Source organism: Myiozetetes cayanensis, unplaced genomic scaffold (assembly GCF_022539395.1).
Source record: "Myiozetetes cayanensis isolate MyiCay16 unplaced genomic scaffold, myiCay2020 scf16, whole genome shotgun sequence".
NCBI lineage: Eukaryota > Metazoa > Chordata > Aves > Passeriformes > Tyrannidae > Myiozetetes > Myiozetetes cayanensis.
This window is the reverse complement of record NW_026087270.1, coordinates 8,775,125-8,794,111: the sequence shown is the minus strand read 5'-3', so window position 1 is coordinate 8,794,111 and position 18,987 is coordinate 8,775,125. Positions and strand designations below refer to the sequence as shown.

The following is an 18,987-nucleotide window of genomic DNA, read 5'->3' as shown; positions in this document are numbered from 1 at the left end:
ACATTAATGAGCTAACAAAACAGCAGAATAAACAGAATAAAACACCAAACAAGGAAATTGAAAGGATAAATCCCCTTGTGCCTGTCAGTACCTACATCCACGTCTGGATTGGTGGAAGGCCACTGACACATCCATCTGCTGTTTCCATGGACTGGACAATGCTTTTCACACTAACTATATATCTTTTATTGTGATACTGTACATCAAAATACTTATAACACTTTACAAATGGATTTCCTTTTTCATAGTCACACAAGAATCTTGGCTCTAACTGGGTCACTGTACTGGAACAGGTGTAATCTCAGCAGAATACTGTAGGAAATCTGGGCTACATTAATGACTGATCCAATTACAGCGGAAATCTCTAGAAAACCCAGAATTATTAAGAACCAGGAGATAATTACAATGTACTTCTAGGGATGACCAGATGGACAGGCCAGTCTCAAGCTCTTTAAGGGCACTGGAGCTGAACAAGAGGTTCTTATGCCATTGCCTACGTAGTTGGAGAAATTCCCATTCTGAGGACATGCTGAAAAAGCTGGAGGCTCACTGCAGACACCTGGGGGGACTCAGTCTCAACACATCCTAGCCCAGGAAGCAGCATGGCTTACATGCTGCTGTGAGGAAAGGGTGACAGAGGAAAAGGTATCCAGTAAAGAATGACAGCAGGAATCAAGAAACCCCAGGCAGCTTTTTGTCCAAGGAGACTATTTACACAAAAGAGCTCCTTGTGACTTAATATCAGGTCCTCTTGACAAGCTACATTTTCTCTCCTGAATAGGAAATAAATGCCACCTCCCAGGTGCCAGTCTGATCTCACAGATAGAAACACAACCATCTAACACAGATTTGGACCAGAAAAAGAGAATGAAAAATACTTGAGAAGTCTGAGTATAAACAACCCTTTTACCAATCCAAATGTAGGTTAAACTCCATAGCAGCCTCTGTGATTTTGGTAACATGCTTCATCAGAGGGACCTGCCCTTGTCTCTAGTAAAACTGCATCTGTGAGTAGTCCCATTAAGGTAATTTGGATCTAAGAGGATGTCTGGAGTTAAGCATTTAGTTAATTAGGAACTTTGCTGAATCAAGGTCTTTTTTTTTCAGCTAAATATTTTCCCTAAGAAGATATATTAAACAGTAGAAGATAATATTTCTAGTTTATAGAACTTCCTGCCAACTTCAAGCTAGTAAATATTTACATTTTAGCCGCTGATAGCTAATGTGACCTTTCTGTTATACACTTTACACCTGTGTTATATTTTACTTTCAGTGTTAACATTCTTTCTAGTCCATCTTTCATTAACAAGCAGTATTTAAATATATGCAAATTTCATATTTTAGCTGATGTTTTAGGAACATTTTTAAGGTCACCCTGTTTGATCTATCACACAGACATAGCAAATTTATGCACCATATATCCTATCTCTACTTGGTTTTTTACCTACATCTGTCTTCTCTGATTGCATTTGAATGGGATTATTTTCTATTTTAAATAAAAGATTTATGCCTTAGCTGTCAGTTTGCCTTTATTTGAAAATTTAATTTTGTTTCTAGAAGTCTAGATTAACTTATTAGATTTAACTGTCCCTTGTGCACTGCAGCAATAGCAGAAGTATATTTCCCCCTGTGGATAGAGTACATAAACAAAATGCTCTTGACTTAAAAATAAAGAATGTTATTACTCAGACCAGTACAACATAGTCTAGGATACAAAAACTGATGTTGTCATTTTTAATAATGATGGTGACAAATGGGAATTGACTAATAAATATGACAACTCACAAATCCAGCAGCCTCCAGAACCTGGGAAATGCTTTGCAGAAAAGGCATGCTCCCCCAAAAGTGTCCCCTGCACTTAGGTTAGTGAACATCCTTTCTTGACACAGCACCACTGGGACACACAACTTGACACACAACTGATACTAATGGATTTATTGAAATGAGGAAGAAATGAGAAACTGCACCACTGTTTCCAGTTAGTCAGAGGGCTGTTTATTGATCCTGTGTGGTATATCACATCTTCAGTGTGACATGTTCTTTAGCCTCTCTCAGCAGTGCTACATTCATAATATTATCTCTCAAGTCCTGGAATTTTAGGGCTTTCCTGAAGGGATAACCATCTCATTGCAGTTGCTATCTGTGGTCCTGGCAATGTTGCAAACAGCTGAGTTCTCTGGAGCAGGGTGGGGGGTGCCTGGGGGAGGTTAATCTTTTCAAATGTGTTCATACATTTTGACACTTTTTCCCCATTTTTCATTTCTAGAAGTACCTGGGCATCTGACCAGTTCTCTTATTTTCTCTTCACACTGTGACATCCACATAGACCCAAACAGAATCTGGTTTTAATCAACCTCTACAACTCTTATAAACACTCAAACCCTACAGCTTGTGATTCTGCACTGTCAGCAATATGCAGTGGGAAAGAGAAAACAAGAAGCTGAAGGATGAGTATTTACCTATGTTAGTAAACCTTCAGTCACAAAGTGACAAACCTTGTCCTGGCTCCCTTTGTTAAATACTGAACATCATGAAAACAGGTCTTTTGAGGAGAAAGTGGGAATCCCTTATACAAAGAAAACAATGCAGGTACGTGATGGCTTTTATCATTCCCAAAATATCAGCTGAGAGTTCAATGGCATACATGACTACAAGCTATTTAATATAAGCAATGGTGAAGAACAGCATGGCTACCTCCTATTAAGGGAGGACAGGGCAAAGCTGAACCTGTTTGGCAGCCTTCAGTCTGTGTCACTATATGCATAAAGTGCTACCAGATCCAAGTAATTGCAGTAACTGGTCAATCTTGACATCAGCCCAGTAAAAATTAAGTGAAAATACCACAAGGCACAGTCTCTATGTATACAATGCCATCAGCACAAAGTGGAGCCTTCCCAAGGTTCTTGGAAAATCTTGTCAGCTCACAAACACTCTAAGATACATGTTTTAGGCACACTCATGAGTATGAGCCTCCTGCTGTCCTATCCTGCTAAAGAATACGTGACCTCTATGGCATGGAATGACCACACCAGGGGAGGTACTGGGCAGGTAACCACCCAGCAGGGAGGGCTTACACTTATCTGCTTTCTTGTTAGCAGGTTCTTCTGCTGAGGAGCACCAGTAAAGCCACTCCAGCCTATTGTTCTGCTCTGATAGCAAAAATTCATCAAGGATGTGTTACATTAAGTCTTATACCTTTCAAAACATCATACCAGACAATAATAAAAGGCTAAGACCTGCAAGGAAGCAAACTGTACACTACAGACTTAAAGATTTCTTCATCATGCTTAAGAAGTAGAATATATTATCACAACAATTATTTTGTTACAGATAGCACCTTCGAACACCAAATAAATTGTACAAACCACTGCACCAGCACAGCTGAAAAGACTGCTCCTCCTCCAAAGTAGTGTCACTTTGATTTAACAAGTAATTAATGAATACATAAACCCCGGACAGAACTTTAATCTATCCCAGTGCCAAATAATTAATCATTCATTCCACGTTTAATCCTGTTCTGATAAGTGTAATTAATATTTCACCATGACACTGCAGAATAGAACAGTACCTGGGAGCAGAGAAGCCTTCCATTTCTCCTTTGTTGTAACTCTGAAGTGATAGCTGCTGTCTACAACTGACAGCTAATCCAGAATACAGTGTTCCCCCACAGTTGTAAATTAGGGTTTATGCATGGCATATATTGTGATTGTAATGAGCCTTTTCTTCTTCTGACCTATAATTAAAAAACCACAAAGCAACAACAACAAAACAAAACACAACTATGAAAAATAAGTCACCTGATCTCGGTCAACCATTTTTCTGACCTGACAGCGTTTGGGAAACCAGAGCTTGCAGTAATGTTTTGGTCTATACAATGTCACTGAACATGTGCCAGAGATGTGGACAGAGAACAAAGCATGTGCAGATTGTCTGCTTCTGTCCACAGAGAGCAGTGCTGTGAGAAAAAGCACTGGATGAAGATTTAAGTCCTAATTTTACCACAGGAAAACACTGGCATCTTTTTTGAAAGCTTGAAGTCTAATCAAGAAACATGTTGATGTGTACAAAATAAAATTGCAGGAAATCCTGTGCTGATTTTTTTCAGGGTGACACATCACAGGTATCCATATATTTCAGCAAAGAGTTTTGCGGGGAAGATTGTATAAGAAACAAATTGCTTTGGGATCCTGCTGCCCAATTACTCAGAAACAGAGGCGTCCCTTCAGCGTTGTCTCCTTGCTCAGCATTCTCCAGTACGGCCACAAATTCTTCTCTCTAAACAAATGCTAACTGTACTATTATAATTTATTCTCATTCAAATGCAGAAAAAAACCCAAAACCCTTGATCAAGAATACCAATCGTTCTGACAAGGTTTTACAAGACATTCAGCTTGTGGCACAAAACCCTCCCAGAGTCATGTACTGATGCTCAGACAAAGGCAGCTGTAATATGTCCCCTTCCTAACATGCTATATCATGCTGCTATCCCAGTTATCATTAATCTGATTCTCCATTATGTCACAAATCAGTAAAGAGACAACTTTCAGATGGGGGTCTCTGGTGAAGTAGGACTAAATAGAGGCACATGGAACAAGGCAGTTTTAATTTTGGGACCTGTCAAGACCTATTTTATGTGCAAACTAATTTGCACACCTGCTAACAACTTATCTGAGGTGACTGATATTTTTAACATCTAGATGGCAATTCGAGCCAATTATGCTGGACAGAATTTACACAGTTACAGAGAACTGCAATTTAGGATCATGGTTTTATCACCTGAGACTAATTTCAAAATGCTTTGATTTTCATTAGCTCTAAATACTTTTAAAATGCACCTAACTTCTTGCTACCTGAATAGAATCTACAGCTGTTAGGAACCTGAGTCATACTCCTTTTACAGAACACTTCTCAATGCAAAAATAAGACCTAAGTATCTAGTAAGTGCTAGTTTTGTAAGAAACAACTGACCTGATTAGGAGCAATGAATCACTGAGCCAAGTGTCCTGCCTCAGCCAGCACCTGAAGCTTCAAAGGAATGCCCTGGCCCCACAATAAAACCTAAATGATAGGTTCAGTTCTTTTGCACAGCAGACAACTTAAAAACTGATCTATACCACATCTTTAACTTACGCTTGCAGCAGTGGATGATATTTATACCCTTGTACCAATAGTCACATGGATTTGTTGGCCAGCTGCTGCACTGTCACCTCATTTCTGAGTCCCACAAGGAAACCTTTTCCATATTCATGAACACTGCATTAATTTCTAAGATCCTGGAAACCCTCACTGAAGCTATGTGTTATAATTCAGTTGATTTTTTTTTTTTTTTGCTTAAGATCAACAAAGCCTTAATTCACTGTAGAAACAGTGTCAAGTGATATTTCATATACACACATGATATTATATCTTTGCTATTACGTGTGGATTTTATTTCTATTCATTCATTCTATTTATTTAAAATAAGGGGAAGATTAAATTGATAGACATGAATGTACCATTCTACCTTAGGTTTTATGAGATTGCATTATGAAGAGGAACTCTTGTAGGAAAAACATATTTCTACTTTATAAGAAAACCAATGTTAAATTGAAATGGTAGCTATCAGCCAAGGCTAGACCCTTTCATGCTAATATGACCTTCAATTAGTGAAGCACACATCTTGAGACCCAGCCATTTTATCAGACACACAGGATAGGATAAGGAAATGTTGGTATCCTTGAAAAATTCTACTTTGAGGTGACCTTCTACTTAGCCAGGCTCATTATGCAAAACAAAAATAATTGTGCATCTTATTTCTGGTCTCACTTTAGAAGGTTTTCAGCAAACTTCAAATTACAAATAATGATTTAACTCATGGATTTATGCTAATACATAGCAGCTCAGACAGTCAACACATGCATCCTCTACAATTCCCCTGAGACACTGGTTTACAGAGTTTTCTTTTACTTAGCAGCAACAGCTATTAGCTTTTACTTAAAAACACTACACATCCACTTGGGTCCAGTCTTTTTAAATAGTACATACCATTGGGACACCCTGAAATAGCAAAGAACTTGATGGCCCCCCCTCACAGTAGTTTTCTCACTGAGGTGTCCAAATAGCAGCAAAGTTCATCTGAAAATGTGGCTAACTTCAATGCTGAAGTAGCAGAATCACGAGATTTCTTTTATTCTCATCCAGAAATAAATCACCTTTGACATGACAAACAAGTGGATATATGCCATACTCCATTTGTAAGCTATAATACATTCAAGAAGTTTGTCGTGCTAAACAAATGTTTTTCCTAGCCAGAAGGAAAATCAATGAGATCACCATGTGGAATTTTCTCTAATTTTTTCATGAGCCCTTTCAGCAATGTGCTGTAAGCAACAATAGAGTTCCATGCAATGCTTATTTATAAACAGCTATATTTCTTTCAAGATTAATATTAGAATACAGATAATTAAATTAGAGAGTACCAAATTAGAAACAACAAATACAGGTAAGAGATCTTAAGGTCTCTTGACTATTAGAAAACAACCACCAGAACTAAGAACAGTGAAGAAGAGTTCATGAGGCTGGAAAGGATAGTAAATCATCATAAATCTCAGAACTGAAAGACAGAACAATTGGTGAAAAAAGGAGATCTTCCTGAAAAGATCAGAGAATTGGCAGGAATGGAGGGGGATGCACAGGGAGAGACAGCTGGTATATGTTACCATTGCTGACTGAAGTCAGGTGAGATGTAACAGCTTACATAAAAGGATTTGGCTGTGCAAAACAATAGACAGGATGAGATAATAGGTACAATGGGATCATGTTATATTGTTAGTACAGGAGAGAGAATCTAAAATAAACTTTCTTGTACAATACCTATACACTTCCCTTTAATTTTCTGGCATGATCTGGGGACTCAAATATGTCACATTACTTTTTTTTTCTTCTTTCCAAACTTGCCTTCTCTTCTGAAACTGTTTCATTTATACCCCTCTTTGTCTGTGCCTGTCATCATTTCTCCACGTCTCCCCAGTCAAGTTGAGGATCGAAACATTCCTGGGTCTTTCAGCATATTCATACAGATCTCAGACTGGGGGGATTGGCTGACTGTTGTTTGGATTGTTGTTTTGTTATGATTTGGCTTGGCTTTATTATTATTTTATTTTTTTATTATTATTTGTGGGTTTGGTTGGTTGGTTTGGGTTGGTTTTGTTTGGCTTTGTTTTTTTTCTTTTGGCTCTTTGTTTATTGATTTTTACTTAGTTAAGCGTTTAAAATCAAAGTGCATTTTGAGCACAGCCTTGTCACCAAACTGGACGAAGGAAATATATCCAACAACAATTTGATGTGAACAAGCAGACACTTCTTTATTCAGCTTGCTGGGAACATGGGAGAATTCTCCTCCAAACATATTCCACTTAGCAATAAAATCCATTCATTTTTATACCTTTCTGTTACATAAGCCCATTCTTCCATTCATTTATATACTTTTCTGTTACATAAGTCCATTCTTAAGTGTAACCATTACAATGATTGGCTCCATAGGCTATATATCTTTATCCAAAACCAATTATTGCTCAACTCTAATTAGCTGTACTGATTGGAATCCTAGATACTCAGATCAAGATGGGGAGGGTAAGGAGATTTCCAAGCAGTATACATGGTCCAGTAACTTCTTGGTGAGGTGTCCATGGTTGCATACTTCAAACACAGCACTCCCAACAATTCTATACATTATGCTGCACAATTTTCTACCTTTAATCAAACCACTCCTTTTATAGGATCAGATCTCAATTACTTCACTGCAACTACTTCTTCTATATGATCAAATCTCCTTGTGGTGGTATGCTTAATCAAATAATTGGGCACACAATCTGCTATTTTTGAGTGCAATTTGTTAATATTTACCACTTTCTTTTTTCCTAAAAGATATTAACAGCCAGAGAAACGAGTCCCTGGAAATGCTTTCCTCTTTTCCCCCTTTTTTTCCTCTTTTCGAGTCAATGAACAGGCAGTGAGCGGCGGTTTCTGCGGCACCAGTGCCACCTGCTGCCCCATCCCGGCAGCACAGGAGCCGCACGGAACTTTCCTCACTGAAGTGTCCAAATAACAGCAAAGCAAAATATTTTTTTTTGTTATTAATTTCATGGGGGACAGCCCGATCCCGCAGCATGCCCTGCAAAGCTCCTGCTGGCCGAGCAGGTCAGTAATATTTACGTGACATTTTCCAGCAGAGCAGTTCTAAAATCCTGGCTTTCTCTGCTGTAGTGAAAAAGGATAAAACCAGCACAGGAAAAAAACTGGTATGATTCTGATTAAGTGCGGCCACTAATGTAAACAGTGAAGTGGGAGGCTGTCAACTTGCTCCCCAGAAACACATCCAGCGCCTCTGTTGGAGCATCTCATGGGGCTGAGAGGGTTGAGATACAGGTGTGGTGGCTGACCAGGACAGTATATTAAGAAGAGTGTAGCTACATTTCCTAGACTAATATTTCTAAATCATTTCTTTAGAGTAAAGGAATTTCTCATCTTCCAGGATCATGTTCTGTCAAGCTGTCACAATAGCTTAATTTACAATCAATTAAGACACATGCACTGTTAATTTTGCACGCACACACAAACTTTGCTTGCTTGCATTTGTGGGAATATGCTTAGGGTTTTTTAAGAGGAGAGGGGTTTTTTCTCTTCACCACAGTTTGACAGAAGTCCTTCTGATGTCTTACAGAGCAGCAGTGTCCTACAAGACAAGAGCCTGAGAAATAGCCCCGCAGATGGAGCTGCAGGGATCCTTCATTTATCAACTACGTGATTCGTTTGATGTGGACCAATACTTGCTCTTGGCTTTGCTCTCTTTGCTCTTTGTTTTTTGTCGCTGTGGTTTTGGGTTTTGGCATATTTGGTTTGGTTGGGGTTTTTTAATTTGTCTTGTGTTTATAATATCTGCAGTAGATTCTTTTATGTATAAAAACATAAAATCATGTATTGTACACAGGTAGTAAAAACACTGATTTGCTACTGCAGTGTGTTTCTCAAACTAGGTGAGTTCATTTAGGCAATGTACTTTATCAAAGCTGTGTTTTGCCCACAGCAAAACAAACTGTCAGCTGTTACAGAAGAATAATTATTTTTCATATTAAAATGTGGCTATATGACAGCTCATTGTATCCATTAAAACAACCACCTATTCTTCAGTCTGGAATCAGAACTGCTTTCAGAGAGTATCCAGCTTGCTACTGAAATGATTTAAGTAGGTCGAGTGTAACACTGTAAATATGACCAAGGCAAAAAGCCAGTCAATAAAACTGTCAGTTTTAGCCTAATAAAGGAGGAAGGCCTTTGCTATTTCTCTGTAGCAGACAGTTTATTGTCCAGCTGTATGCAACGACTTCAGGGCATCTGGCCACTTAATCACTGAGTATCAAGTCCAGAATACCAAAGGAGCCACAAGCAAAATAATCAGTGGTCTAATTTTCTTTAGTACTGAAGACCCTGCAAACAGCTCTGACATCAACAGATGGTTTTGGTGTAAAATGAACAAGATTTCAACATTCCTGGTGGCTGTTAGAAAATGACAAAGAGTTTTGATGGAACAACAGTCTGAAGAAGCACATACTGCCTAGGCGAGGTTACATTGCTTATATTGTGGGGCATAAGTCTGGGGAAGATAGGAGGGCATTTATCTCAACCAGTAGATGGTAGCCTTGTCCCCGTGCTGCCTTAAGCCACAGTGGTTCCAGCTGGAAGCACACACAACAGTCTCAGCCTAAGACAGGGTGGCTGTTAACTGTTCTATTTGAAAACAAGGCACTTGGTTTACCTGTAATCTAATTCAGAGGCAAAAAGGATGGGCTCAAGACTATGCCAAAACAGTGTGGTCAATGCTCAGTACTGCTGGTGTGCAAGGCAAGGGCATTTTTGCTGTAGTTACCCTGAAGCAGCTCCTGCCCAGACTGAAACATCACCGAGTTACACAACTAAGTGAACCAACTCCTTCCCCCTGCAAACCCTTCTGTAAGGCCTCAGGTAATCCTGTGCACATGGAAATCCCCTTGCTTTAGCAAACACATCAATTTCTCACTTTCATTGCTACAGATTAGGGCTTAAAAATAGGCTTGACATCTGGATTTTCTGGTTTACACAACAGATTTAAAGTTCAATATATTGATATGAGCTGTAAGGCTTGTTTCCTTCAGGGTGCAATCAAAGCACGTGGATTTCTATAGCTACAAGTGCACAGCTTTGGCATGACTGCAGGTGCAAAAGCTGCTGTGGGAGCCCATATGCAGCTGAGGTTAGACTGGACTGTGAGACCGTGTTGGTGGGCAGTGTTGGCCTATCTGTGTTCCCACTTCTGAAAGGGATCTCACATCCTGTGCTTTAACCAACTTCCTCCAGGATAGTTCTGGAAAGCAATTCTGCATCATGATGATGCCTGCCCTCATCACCATGTTCTGAGGACACACTGCTGCTCCCTGTCTGATGAGTCTATCGGGGTCTGTGTTATCTCACAAAAAGGACAGCCATGGATCAGGAAAGCCATGAGGCTTAAGTGATCTACTTCTCACACCTGTGCACTCAGACGGTCATTACAAGGAGGTTGGGCTAACACAGACACTGAATCTGCTGCAGAACTGATGGGAGGCAGTTACCAGCTCATTTGTTTAGTTGTAGTAAATTGTCACTAAATCCCCAGGCACTCTCAGACTATGGAGACTTCCAGGATACCAAAAGGGAAGCATTAATACATTATATGGAGGAGGAAAACAAGAGAAGGACACAGGGTATTAGAGGTAAAAATAGGAAAAAATTCACAAATATCCCTTCTTTTCGGGTGAGTTTCTCCTCTACTGATATACAGAGCTGTCCTCTGTCACCTACCATTTTGTCTGTGCTTGTTCATCTGTGGAGAAATCCATCTGATGAAATGAAACATTTCGGCCCCAAAATGAGGTAGCTGCTAAGTGAGAGTACTGGCTTCACACAGCCATCAAGGCAAACGCCTTAGGACTGAGCTGTTCAACCTGCAATGGAAAACAATTTTGCTTTTTTTTCTTCCCACTGGGCATAAGTCTTCCCTGTCTCTCTGTTGTGCTAGTGAAAGCAAATTTCACTGGAAACTGAATCCATTTACAAATATTTTGACAGATTGAGACAGTTGCTCAGGAAAAAAAAATGATTAAAAGTATGCAGATAAAATATAGTGTCGTGTGAACAGCTGCTGCACAGACCCACAGCCTGTGTGGACATCATTTTATTTATGCTTTTTAAAGGCTATGTGGGTGTCCCTGTAAAACAGAAAGAACGTGAACATTACTCCTGTTGGTGATAAATTAGAGAAAAATCTCAGATGATTAATCCTCAAAAATGTGCAGTCTTGACTTTTTTCTTTAACTTTTTTGTCAGGAAGATATACATGCAAAATGGTACCAACACTGCTCTTGTATACACTCACACATCCCATTCTATAGATCTCACTGGCAACTCCCTTTGAGGCTGTCTCTGTTTCTGACTGGAACAGGTCATTATGTGTGTGCCTCAATCCATCACTTTTGAAGTATCCTGCAAAGAGATTGCCATTAGAAGCCAGTGCAGCAAAACCAACTATCTTCCATCTAAAACATGACTTGCATTTTTGTATCACATCTTATTTTTCTAATATTATATTACCTCTCTATACAGTTACTCTTCTGTAGGGACAGGGACCATGCTGTATCTACTTCTCCTGTACCAATTACTGCTATTTTAAGACTGTGTAGAAATGTCTGCAAATAAATATTAGCTGGAAGTTTCTGATGCTTTCCCCTGACACTGTCATTGGAACATTGTGGCCATAAACCCCCTTGCCTATGGCAGTTATAATTGATTTTGTTTTAAATTCTGGACTCCTGAGCAGTGAAACACTCTAAGAGTTCCAAATACCAGGATCAGCCCATAAACAAAGGGCAACAAATTTCAGATGCAGCTGTTGCACTGAGTGACATGAACGGACAAACTGCTTCTCCATAAATGCCAGTATTTGCTACAACCTGTCTTGCCAGGCACTATATAGAGCACTGACAATCTGCACAAAGCTGTGATGCTGACTGCATATATGCAGACACACTTTCTCACATTTTCAGAACTTTTGACACCCAAATTCACATACTCAATCCAACACTAGGAAACAAAACATCAGTGGGAGAAAAATAGTTCAATATCCATTGCTCTCTGAGAGTTCAAGTAATCTTTTCACAGAGTAAGGCTGCAATATCTAGATAAAAAACATTCTAGTTCAGCTGGATCACCACTTAAACAGAAAATGGAAGCACAGAGTGTTCAGACAGCAACCATGAAGCTGCCTTGCACAGTCAGAGCCACAATGCATGTGAGCTACCCCCAGCACGACACAATCCATGAATGAGAGAGCAAGGTCAGCACATTTGCTGACTCCTGCCTGGCCCCAGCCAGAGCAGGGCAGATGATATTCCAGGCCCTCACAGTGCTAAAGCAGCTCCTGGTCTCAGACAATCAGCACCATAAGACACCCCTACTCTTAAACACAGGAAGCCTCACAGTACCCAGCATGAGGTTGTAAAGAATTTAGAGGTGAAGGGGATATGCTCACCCAAAGGCAAATCTTGCAAGGATAATTTGGAATAGTGCTGAGAGTTTTAAAGAGTGAATCACCCCATAGCAAAAAAGGTAGTAATAAAAATAATCTATAAATGCCCTATTCAAATGTACAAGATGTCTCTTACTGCTTATTGCCCTTTGAACATTTTCCTTGTCAAATTCTACTTTACAGCCAATGAAAAAAAATATCCACAGCATTTCATAATGACAGGGCACAGCTACTTTAAGGCTGCTGATGAATAAGGAGGCCTTGAGCACTGCTATGGCCGTGCTGGATTTTTTGTTGTTTGCCACATCAGAAAACAAATGCCAAACCACTTCATTCAGGGTCTTCTATTCATCAATCCCTTTAGAAAAAAAAAAAAAAAAAACAGGAGCAAAAGACCGGCAGTAGAAATAATAACAATAATGGCCAGTCTTCGCGAGCGAAGATCCGGGGAAGGTCTTTCCACCTTCCAGCCTGCGCATTGGATTTTTTTAGGTGAGACACAGTGTGCGCGGAACTGAGCCCACCCTTTAACCCTAAGGTTCATCTGCCGGGGCCAAGCGAGCTTGGACGGTGGCAGTGAGGTCCTTAGGACGTAGGTGGGTTGCCTTTAAGGGCTAACGAGCCCCACCTGCCCGGGAGTGGCCCTGACCGGGAATCGAACCCGGGTCTCCGCGGTGATAGCGCGGCGCCTTTACCCCCTAGACCACCAGGGGCTCCACGGCAGTAGAAATAACACTGTGTGGAACAACATTCTCAACACCAGTGCCAGCTTACTGGGGAGCTGCTCATGAACTGGTACACCAGCTTACCACCATGCCCTGCTCAGGGAACAGGGACTATTTGGCTCATATTTTCTTTTGCATTGAAAATTTGGTGAGCAACAACTGAGTGTACATTTAAGAAACCTGTTCATAGCATTGGACATCAACAGCTGGATTATGTCTTTACAACTGTTTGTCTTTTGAAATTGTGGTGCATTTGCTGACCCCTGATTAAAAGGCTTTTTTTTTTGGACCAGGGTGGAAAGAAAAAAATATCTACATATTCACATAGGATGATAAAAAACGTGTCACATCACAGGAAGGAGAACAAAGGGAACAACAGCTACCTGCATACCTGGGAAACTGGCACCATGTCAGCAGTTATTGGGGTCTGCCAGGAGCGAGGATGGGGCTCAGGAACACTCAGGGCAATCAGCCTGCGAACCACAAAGCAGAGTTTACCATCTGGTCCCTTGAGAGGAAAATACTGCAACTTCTAACCTTACACCAACAGTTTCAAACAGATTTTAAAAAGAAAGCTTTCTGAACTATGGAATTTATTTTTTTTATCACTTTGTTTAGAAATACTAAGTAGGTGCATTTACCACAAAATTTCTTCATGATAAGATATATTCCAACTTCATGAAGAAGCTTACACTACTGTTAATTAAGATGAATAGTTTCAGGAGATTCTGAGAAAAATAACACCTATACTCATAAAACTTGATGACAAGATCTGATGTGTTAGAGAGAAGAGTGATTACTCTAATGCACTATAATGCTTGATACATAGTCTCACAACTCTCCCCTGCTGTGCTTTGTATAGCCTATGAAGTCAACAAAGCACTGATAAAGAAACAAATTAAAGGTAGGATTCACATGATTCATACTTCAATAGAGAGGAATTAAAATAGATAATGGCTCCCAGACACAGAGGAAAAAAAATAACGATTTTCTTGTAGTATTTCAGCCCTGACCCCATTAGAACTTTGTGATACTGCAGATCCATCCTCTCTCTAATTAGTCCATACATTAAAAGTCACCTGACTTTAAATTATGATTTACAGCTACAACATAAAAACTTGGTACTCTTGCATGGCAGCTGGATATAGAAAAAGTTGTATTCTTAAAGTACATGCTTCAGGAGCAAAAATAACTGTTGTAGGGAATTTGCAAATACCTTTGTGCAGCAGTAAGTCCCCTGCAGGCTGCTGCTGGCAAATGGCAGGTCCTGTCAGTGGAGCAGGATTTTCCACATCCCTCACTTCCTTTCCCTGTCCCTGGTTATTAAGGTTTGGAAACACTATAATTATCTTCCTATTAAGCCCACTCTGCATGAGGCTTTATACTCTGCTTTTTAACTTGCCTTCTTTTTCCATTCCTTCTTTAAACAAAAACTTTGTTGCTACCAGTTCTAATTTTAATCGTAAGAGTTTTCATGAATGGTGCTTCCCATCCATCTTGAACACACTGAGTTTTTTGGTTTCACTCTGCAGCTGTGCTGGCCCCTGCATGGTGCCTTCCCAGCCTTGTAATTATGAACAGCCATAGGGGAAGGAACAATTAAAACATACCTCGATTGTCACATTGATTTGACTGGAATTATTTACAAATAGACTTCTGGAAAACGAATATATGTAAGGAACTTATCACCCACAGTTGGGGTGGTGACATTTGTTAGGAGACTCAGAGAAGTAAGGTGAATTGTTGATTCTTTTAAGTCCCATTGACATTATTTGCATGGCCTCCTCAATCCATGAAAGGGTCTCTCACAGCAAATGACTCCAGGCACCCACAGACAGTTTTATGTGGTAAACAAAGTGCCACCAAGTGAAGGCTGAATACCTCTGTGGTCTTTGACTTACTCAGATGCCACACTGAAATCCTTGCTAGGTGGAAAGGCGGAACTCACCATCACAGTCACAAAAAACATCGGTCACTCCCATCTCCTTTGAAGTGTGAATCACATCCATGGCAAAATGAAGTATTTCAGGTGTTTAACCCTTAATAAAAGAGCAAGAACTTGGACAGCACAGGGGCTCAAGCCCAGGAATTTTCTAAGTGCACTTGGCAAGCCGTCAAACCCAGAGTACCTGTTCTAGTAACACACCACACAGGCAGCTGAGCCCACACACAAAACACAGAGCCAGTTTGTACTGTCCTAAACACTGCATAGTTGTTCATAACAGGCCAAAGCACATAGAAAAGTATTAGAACAGATACATCTAGTACTGTTACACTCTTTGTGTCACCTTCATGAAATGCTCAAGAAAACCCTCCACATAAACAGATGTGGTGGGGTTTTTTTAAATCTATTGAACTGTAGGAGAAAAGAGAAAAATAAACCAATTGGCAAATAACGTATTTGAGAAACATCATATCCCTGGTATAAAGTGTTTGATGAATGTTTGAGAATCTCTACCTTTCACTATAGATCTACATTCTTATCAAGCCTGAACAGCTGTTCTTAAGCTTCTCCTCATCCAATGAAACAGCAAAGTGACCTCACTGAAAATTTCTTTCCATGGACTATTTTCACCTGCATCCTCCTCAGCTCATCTCTCTCAATTTTAAAGAAACAAAGGAACTGAAGAACTGCTTAAAGGTGTAGGTGAGAAGCAGAATGTGACCACTTCACTAGTGCCACACAGTAACAGCAATCTCATCCTGTAGTCCTTTGTTTCTGAACACAAAAGACATTTGCCCTGGTGACAGCAGCACTGTGTTGCCAAAGCTGCAGTGGCACCAACAGCCTTGAGCAGGGCACAAAAGCACAAACACTTTTCCTCTGAGAGACCTTGACAGCAGTGCCCAGGAGCCCACAGCTTTGAGTACCATGAGAAACAGCTTGCTACTTTTCTGTACAATAAAAATATTCAGGGCTACCAGCTGCTGACAAGAATTTGCCAAAGAGTTTGCTGTTCAGGCGAGACAGTGGAAATGCCACAGTAAAACTCTTCAAGGGGCTTCTGAGCTGAGTCTTGCTAATTATGGTCGAATATATAAAAGTCATCATTGTGTTTAAACATCATTTTTGATATAGAATCCTGGGCCTAGTTACACCTTTTATTTCTCCTGTGCTCAGCACAACACAACAGGATACATTTTAACTAGTTCATTGTCTAAAGAATCTCTATGTATATTCATGGCTTGACTACAGGATTCTTCTGAATATATTGTGCATTGCATAGCTGGGCACAACAGAGAATAATTGCTCAAAATGTGCTCTCCCACTCCAAGGTAAACACTAAAAACTGATTTTAGTAAATGTTTGCACTGTCTTATACCAGTTGAGTATTTCATATGCTCTGTGTTAGGCAAATGAGTTGTCCCAGGGTATTAGGTTCATGGGCTGTTTGCAGTTCTATAAAGCTCTCATCACACCTACTCATTAAAATAATTTGGGATATTGAACTATTGAACATCAAAAAGGGCTCTGCAATGCAAATAGTCATAGTCTCCATTGTACTGCTTAGAGATTGTCAGCTGTGAGAGCACTTAATGGAACTAAGCTGAACATGAGCAGGTGCTCTGCCTTTGCCCTGTGTGCCAATGAGCACTGGCTGTGAGGTGTCCACATGATCCTGGGACAAACCACAGGAACCTGAACTGTTACAGGCAAACAGGGACTGGAAACAGCAGCTCTGATAGGTCATTCCTTCAACTGCAAAGGGAAACCTTCAGATAAACCTTCCATAAATGCACAGTGATGTCTCTTTGGTGACACAGACACTTCTTTTCCTCACCTGATATCTGTTCTTGGACCTCTTAGGTAGTTTCTGGAAAATAATAAAGTTAATCTAAAATAACAGCAAAGTCACCTTCCCCTGCTTGCCCCATCTCTTTCATGCAGTGAGGTCCTAAACCTAGCAAAATGAAAAATAGCTGTCAGAAAAGCAAAGGAGCCAACAGTAGAACTGGAGATACTTGACAGAGGGCAGCCTGCTGCAGGGCCCAGGGTTTGCTCTGGCTCTCCTGCCTGGACTCCCTGGGGACAGCAGCAGCCTTTCAGGCTGTAGGTACTGAACTGAGAGCTTGGCTGGGGACAACAAAATGAATGCTTCAGTCAAATACTGCTGAGAAAGGGATGTTGATGACTTCTCTCCCTGTCCCAGGCTGCCCACATGGGAGAGTCAACTCACTCTTTTTCACTAAATAAGTATATAGCCTTCCCAAATAGCACATAGCACCTCCATCCCAATCTTCTGATGAAAAGGAACAGAAAAGGTGGAGAACTGTTGCTCAGCTGATGTCTCATCTCCTCTTTTTCAAGCCTTCTCAGTGACTTTAACAGCCAAAAAAGGACAATCGTGTTTTTGGCGAAACTGTAGCAGTACATATAATAGAGAAGCAGGAGATGGCCTTTGGAATCTGCAGTACTCCTGTAAAATAGATGCCCAGTCCAAAAAGTAGCTGGAGCACTTTTGGAGCCAATGTCCAAGTGTCAAATGAGAAATAAGGGATGATTTTCTCTCTTCCAGATACAAAGAGGGCAACACGCTTTTCTCTCTGAAGAATAAGTTATATTGTACAGAAAAAGAAATCCCTCACTGTTCCCATGAATCACATTGTCAAGAATCATAGAGAAAAGAAAACCAGCTCTTTAATAAAAAAAAAAAATAAATTCTGATACTTGGGATATGTATGGTTTGTACAAAGATCCACTAAGAAACTAAATAACAGATGACCAAATCAACTTGGAGGGTACAATGGTGTGCTGGTGGGCACTTCTCTAACTGAAAAGCAAATCTTGACTTTCTGCAATTCTTGCTGAGAAAAATAGACAGTTGCCAGCATTCATCTGTAAAGGCAACCCTCTGTGACTACAAGACATACTGCAGGAGGGAAACAGCAAGCTCTGTTGGGGAGGTAGAGAGAGGAGCTATTGCCCCCATAGCCCAGATTTCCATGAGCAAATCTATATCTGGTTCACAATCCTTTATCCTGCAGATAAAAAAGACCAGAAGAGCAAAGGATGAAGAACTTATGCATGGAAACAAACAAAAATAGACAAGGACTCTGTCCTCAATATTCAGGTCAGAATCTAACTCTGCCCAAAGTTCAGCAACATTCAGCTCGGGTTTTCTTCAAGGCCAAATCTGGGAAAAAGAAAAAATGAAAGATCTCATTATGTGTGTCCATTGCATGGAAAAATCTCTTCAACACACCATGTGAAATGCTTTATATTTTAGAAATCTATCAACCAGATCTAGTGCACATTGAAGTTAACAGAAAGCCTCCCACAGGCTTTACTGGTCTTTGGTTTAGGTTATGTGTTTTAATTCTTTTTTCCTTACAACAGAGAAGCACAGTAAATTATAGAGGTTCTTCTTGCTCTGTTCCCCTCCAGGCTACAGGCAGCATGCACAGAAGCTTCTCTCCATCTTCTTCCATGTTCATCTTTGATGGAGGCTCCATTAAACTCTCCCAGTTGTTACTGCTCAGAAGGATTTAATGACTGGTGTTCAGCTCTAATAGCACTTAAAAATAGCATTTACGTAAGGAATTTATGCTAAAATGGTTTTATGGCTTGCATGAGAATGTAGGAACAACAACAATAATAATAATAATAATAATAAACCAGACAACAATGCCTCTTTTAATCCAAACTCTATGGCAGATATCACTACTTCTAATAGTTAATACAAG

The 18,987-nt window shown here is 40.1% G+C and overlaps 1 long non-coding RNA gene across 24 annotated transcripts in view; it reads right to left on the bottom strand.

Annotated features, from left to right (window-relative positions):
* The window catches only part of LOC126637665 (uncharacterized), a 77,359-nt gene that overhangs the window by 28,261 nt on the left and 30,111 nt on the right, over positions 1-18,987 (bottom strand). For 11 of the 24 annotated variants that reach the window (XR_007628401.1, XR_007628402.1, XR_007628400.1 and 8 more), the window contains exons 6-9: positions 13,694-18,437; positions 11,429-11,535; positions 10,855-10,997; positions 3,569-3,733 (exon numbers count right to left, since the gene is read on the bottom strand). This is a non-coding gene — a long non-coding RNA (uncharacterized LOC126637665). The remainder of the gene's footprint in view (positions 1-3,568; positions 3,734-10,854; positions 10,998-11,428; positions 11,536-13,693; positions 18,438-18,987) is intronic. The other 13 variants (XR_007628411.1, XR_007628413.1, XR_007628414.1 and 10 more) reach the window with 13 other exon arrangements.